This window comes from Lepidochelys kempii, chromosome 2, assembly GCF_965140285.1.
Source record: "Lepidochelys kempii isolate rLepKem1 chromosome 2, rLepKem1.hap1, whole genome shotgun sequence".
Lineage (NCBI taxonomy): Eukaryota > Metazoa > Chordata > Testudines > Cheloniidae > Lepidochelys > Lepidochelys kempii.
The window spans coordinates 158,188,795-158,195,465 of NC_136381.1; positions in this window are offsets into that span (position 1 = coordinate 158,188,795).

Below are 6,671 nucleotides of genomic sequence, written 5' to 3' on the forward strand. Positions count from 1 at the left end.
GCTTCAGGTTGGGAGACTGTCTGTCTGTAAGCGAGGACTAGCAAATACTCACCAGCAACTACACAACAAAAACACTAGCCCAGGAACCGCTCCTTGCAACACACCCCGTTGCCAACTCTGTCTGCGTATCTATTCAAGGGACCTAACCACATCAGCCACACCATCAGGGGCTCGTTCACCTGCACATCTACCAATGTGATATGTGCCAGCAATGCCCCTCTGACATATACATTGGCCAAACCGGACAGTCTCTGTGCAAAAGAATAAATGGACACAAATCAGACATCAAGAATTGTAACATTCAGAAACCAGTGGGAGAGCACTTCAATCTCCCTAGACAATAACAGATTTAAAAGTGGCAATTCTTCAACAAAAAAACTTAAAAACAGACTTCAACGGGAAACTGCAGAACTGGAATTAATTTGCAAACTGGACACCATTAAATTAGGCCCGAATAAAGACTGGGAGTGGATGGGTCACTACAAAGAGTAATTTTCCCTCCGCTGATACTCACACCTTCTTGTCAACTGTTGGGAATGGGCCACTTCCACCTTAATTTAATTGGCCTCCTTAGCACTGACTCCCTCACTTGGTATCCCATCTTTTCATTTTCTGTGATACATACATACATACATACATATATATCTGCTTACTATATTTTTCACTCAATGCATCTGATGAAGTGGATTTTAGCCCACAAAAGCTTATGTCCAAATAAATGTGTTGGTCTCTAAGGTTCCACAAGGACTCCTCATTGTATTGTAGTATCTCCATAGTTAGTTTTAACTAGTTTAAAAGTTACATTTGACTTACCTGACCTTTTTTTAACATTGAACCAGTCCACTTGAATTCTTCTGTGCTCCTCTTCAGAAGGGGAAAGTTTTAGAGACAGTTTGGTGGTAAAGAGAGGAGTTCGAAATATCAGAGGTATTTCACGCTTTGAAAAAATTTTTTTAACACTGTATCTCAAAAAATAGCTTGGCCTAGTGTCATTATCCCAAGGCAAACTGTATCTTTGACCCCCTCATGCTCTCTCCCTGTGGACACCCTTCCAAGTGCCACATCCAGCACCTGCATTTTTCTGAATGGAATTCTTCCCATTCCACCCCACTTTTAGATAACCTGAGTTACAGCACCCGTCTTTACCAACTCTTTTTCCTCAGCACATCCAGCTGGGCTTGGTCCCTGCTATAGACTTCCCTTCAGGAACTGTAAACAGGCGGTAAACACAATGATACTGAATAGTTTCAAAAGAAAGTGTTATCTGTTTATCAGTGTGAACGCAGACATCCAAGGGAGAGAAGGGTTAAAATAACAAGTCTATTGTCTTCATTGAAAGTTTAGACATTTCCCTCAAGGTTTAGGTAGGTCCCACGTATCCCAGGTACCCTGCTGCTTCACGGAATTGGAGTTCTGTCTGCTTTTTTGCAGATTGTCTCTGAGTTTAACAGTAACTAAATTTTTTGTTTTAAGGTTTCCCTGCTTGGATTCTCCACCCTGCCCCAAGTTATCAGCCAGATTGTTGGTCAGAGTGTGGTGGGGGATAAACTTTCAAAGCAATTGATCCCTGTGTTAAGTACATCAGTGATTGGGGTTATCTAAAGCATTGTCTGCATTCCTACAGATGTGCAAAGCAACCCTGGACTGAGTTAACGCTGCACCCTTGTAGCAAACAGCATTATAGTAATCACACATGGATACACATCATATTCATAACAAATAACAGATATCCCTTGTTATTCAGACCTAGAAACCCCAAATGTGGCTTAATTTTGTCTTACACACCCACCCTTCCACTAATCTAATGTAATAGGTCTATTTTTGTGAAAACTCAAAAGGTTTTGTGCACACTTTAAAAATTCATGAGGTCTCATGAGTCTGTGGAAATCTAATGTCCATGTGCTCTGGGATGGTACAAGAGGATGGATCTGGGAAGGGCTCTGAGAGAAAATAGCCACCAAAGAAATTAATCTGAGTTACTGAGAAAGGACCCCTGGCTCTTTCTCTGTCTATACATAATACAAAAAAAACTGACTAGTGGTGGCCATGTCGTCATCTGTGATAAACCTGGTTGCACCAGACCAGTAATAACCATGTGGGGCTTTTAGAATGAAATAAAGCCATACAATATAGCCATGGACACCTGACGTTATGGACTCATGTTGTGGGGTTTTAAGGCTGTGAGGTCAAGTCATTAAAATTCACTTCTATGTTCCCCCCTCCCCCAAAATCCTCCACCATTAGAAGTAATAATCTCTGCCACCATTAAAGATTTGGACTCTAGCCTTGGTGAATATGTAGTTCATTAAAGATTAACTTTCAGGCTACAGAAAAACTGATAAATGAGAATCTTAACTTTTCCTGCACTAGGTGAAATCAGTTAGCAAGTAAAAAAGAGGACTCTATTGTATAGAAAGTCCATTTTCACTATGTGTTTCTTCCTTCCTGTTTCTTTCTCATTCCTGGTTTCTATACTTTGGTGTTGGTTTGTTTTTTAAACAAATCTGCACTTAGAGATAAGTGATCATTTACCATCCCATGAGGAGAGAGAAACTCCTTGCTGCTTTTTCTATATATGTCATTTTATTTTGTGTGTGTGTATATCAATGCATATCTATTCAGGTTCATTATTCTGAAAGCTCAGAACAATTTAAAGTCCACAAAATAGCAGCCTTACCAGTAGGGAAAGAACCTAAGCTTTCTAGTAAGTGCACAAAATGCATAGCTATGACTTGTAATACCTGTTCTGGATGCTGTCTAAGGCAGATTGAATTGACTGGGGTTGCAGTCAATCTGAGGAGGTATCACGGTATTTAAAGACACTCTTATCTTTACCTCCAGTGCAAATACTTGTCCAAGACTTGAAACTCCCAGACCTCAGACACACCCACATGGACAAGCAATCAACTGCCCTGCTCTTTGTTTCTTGTTGAAAGGAATTAGTAAATTTAGGCATGAAGTTACTTTTTTAAAAAAGAAAATACAAAGGTGCCATAACATTCAGCACTGCCAGAAGGTTCTGTCTGCGTCTGAACCTGGAACCTTAAATTTTCACACATGTCTACATGTGGAATTAGAAGTATTCAGGAATAGCAGTTTTCTGTGGACACACAGAATAAGAGTACCTTGCTCATTTTTCATTTGGAACTTTTTAAAAATAGGAAAAGATAAACTGAAAAAATAACTCTCTAATTTTTTTAGTCGGTCATTTTAGATAAATATTTTCAGCTGACTTTAAACTGATTAAGTCCCTTTAAAGAAAGGATGCTGTCAAGGTTCCTCCCCCACTCTGAACTCTAGGGTACAGATGTGGGGACCTGCATGAAAAACCTCCTAAGCTTATCTTTACCAGCTTAGGTCAAAACTTCCCCAAGGTACAAAATATTACACCTTGGACAGGCCGCTACCACCACCAAACTAATACTGGTTACTGGGGAAGAGCTGTTTGGACGCGTCCTTCCCCCCAAAATACTTCCCAAAACCTTGCACCCCACTTCCTGGACAAGGTTTGGTAGAAAGCCTCACCAATTTGCCTAGGTGACTACAGACCCAGACCCTTGGATCTTAAGAACAATGAACAATCCTCCCAACACTTGCACCCCCCCTTTCCTGGGAAATGTTGGATAAAAAGCCTCACCAATTTGCATAGGTGACCACAAACCCAAACCCTTGGATCTGAGAACAATGAAAAAGCATTCAGTGTTTTACAAGAAGACTTTTAATAAAAAATAGAAGTAAACAGAAATAAAGAAATCCCCCCTGTAAAATCAGGATGGTATATATCTTACAGGGTAATTAGATTCAAAAACATAGAGAACCCCTCTAGGCAAAACCTTAAGTTACAAAAAAGATACACAGACAGAAATAGTTATTCTATTCAGCACAATTCTTTTCTCAGCCATTTAAAGAAATCATAATCTAACACATACCTAGCTAGATTACTTACTAAAAGTTCTAAGACTCCATTCCTGTTCTGTCCCTGGCAAGCGCAGCATACAGACAGACACAGACCCTTTGTTTCTCTCCCTCCTCCCAGCTTTTGAAAGTATCTTGTCTCCTCATTGGTCATTTTGGTCAGGTGCCAGCGAGGTTACCTTTAGCTTCTTAACCCTTTACAGGTGAGAGGAGCTTTCCCCTGGCCAGGAGGGATTTCAAAGGGGTTTACCCTTCCCTTTATATTTATGACACGCCCCCCAAATCTCAGCTAGGGTGAAACACTGGCTGGGATTTCTTCCTGGAGCTCTAGGAAAACAGAGTTAATAAGACACATGCATCTCTAAATATACTACCAAGTACATAAAGACTAACAATATTTTCCACATCTCAAGGACGATTTTAACCAGTTGATTCTGGGAAACTTTCACGGGAGAGTGCATCAGCCACTTTGTTAGAAGCTCCTGAGATGTGTTGGATGTCGAAATCAAAATCTTGGAGAGCTAAACTCCACCGAAGAAGTTTTTTGTTAGTTTCTTTGACGGTGTGAAGCCACTTTAGTGCAGCATGGTCGGTTTGCAGGTGGAAACGCCGTCCCCAAACATATGGGCGTAGCTTTTCCAGAGCGTAGACAATGGCATAACATTCTTTTTCAGTGACTGACCAGTTGCTTTCCCTCTCAGACAGTTTTTTGCTGAGAAACACTACAGGGTGGAATTCTTGATCAGGTCCTTTCTGCATTAAAACTGCTCCCACACCACGCTCGGATGCATCTGTGGTTACTAGGAACGGTTTGTCAAAGTCTGGGGCCCTTAGTACAGGGTCAGACATGAGTGTCGCTTTAAGCTTGTTAAAGGCCTTCTGACACTTTCCGGTCCACTGAACAGCATTTGGCTGTTTCTTTTTGGTTAGGTCTGTCAGTGGGGCAGCGATTTGGCTGTAGTGCGGTACAAATCGTCTGTAATAACCGGCCAAGCCTAAGAAGGATTGAACCTGTTTCTTTGACTTTGGGACAGGCCACCTTTGGATAGCATCCACTTTGGCCTGTAGGGGGCTGATAGTTCCTTGACCCACCTGGTGTCCAAGGTAAGTCACTCTGTTTAGGCCTATTTGACACTTCTTAGCCTTAACAGTTAGTCCTGCCTCCCTTATGCGCTCAAGGACTTTTTGTAGATGTTCCAGGTGGTCTGCCCAGGAATCCGAAAATATGGCCACATCGTCAAGGTAGGCGACTGCATATTCTCCTAATCCCGCTAGGAGACCATCTACAAGTCTTTGGAAAGTGGCGGGTGCATTTCGCAGCCCGAAAGGGAGTACATTAAATTCATACAGCCCGAGATGTGTGATGAAGGCTGACCTTTCCTTGGCAGATTCATCTAGCGGTACCTGCCAGTACCCCTTGGTTAAGTCCAAGGTAGAGATGAACTGGGCCCTTCCCAGTTTCTCTAATAGTTCATCTGTGCGTGGCATGGGATAGTTGTCTGGGCGAGTTACAGCATTTAGCTTACGGTAGTCCATGCAAAAACGTATTTCCCCATCTGGTTTGGGAACTAGAACCACTGGAGATGCCCATGCACTTTCAGAGGGGCGGATTACACCCATCTGTAACATATCCTGGATCTCCCGTTCTATAGCAGTTTTAGCTTGAGGAGACACCCGGTAAGGTTGGACCCTAATTGGGTGAGCATTACCTGTGTCAATGGAGTGGTATGCCCGTTCAGTCAGTCCTGGGGTGGCTGAGAACGTTGGCGCGTAGCTAGTGCACAGCTCCTGGATCTGCTGTCGCTGCATACGCCCAAGGGTCATGGAGAGGTTCACCTCTTCCACACCACCAGCACATTTCCCTTCGTAATAGACACCTTCAGGCCACTCAGCGTCGTCTCCTCCCTGGGCTGTAAACTGACAAACCTTTAATTCTCTGGAATAAAAGGGCTTTAGAGAATTAATATGATACACCTTAGGCTTTCGGTTGGAGGTGGGGAATGCTATGAGATAATTAACAGCTCCCAGGCGCTCCTGGACCACGAATGGCCCTTCCCACGATGCTTCCATTTTATGGGCCTGGAGCGCCTTTAAGACCATGACCTGGTCTCCTACTTTGAAGGAACGCTCTCTGGCATGTTTATCATACCAGGCTTTTTGCTCTTTTTGAGCATCCTGTAAGTTTTCTCTAGCAAGGGCTAAAGAGGTTCGGAGGGTGTTTTGTAGGTTGGTTACAAAGTCCAGAATGTTAGTTCCTGGAGAAGGTGTAAATCCCTCCCATTGCTGCTTCACCAACTGCAATGGCCCCTTAACCTCACGGCCATATACAAGTTCAAATGGGGAAAACCCTAAACTGGGATGTGGTACAGCTCTGTAGGCAAAGAGCAACTGCTGCAATACTAGGTCCCAATCATTGGAGTGCTCATTTACGAATTTACGTATCATGGCCCCCAAAGTTCCATTAAACTTCTCCACCATGCCATTTGTTTGATGATGGTAAGGAGTGGCAACCAAGTGATTTACCCCATGAGCTTCCCAAAGGTTTTTCATAGTTCCTGCCAGGAAATTAGTCCCTGCATCTGTGAGGATGTCGGAGGGCCAACCTACCCTGGCAAAAATGTCTGCTAGTGCCTGGCACACACTTTTAGCCCTGGTGTTGCTTAGAGCTACTGCTTCCGGCCATCGGGTGGCAAAATCCATGAAAGTCAGTATGTACTGCTTTCCTCTGGGTGTCTTTTTCGGAAAAGGACCCAGAA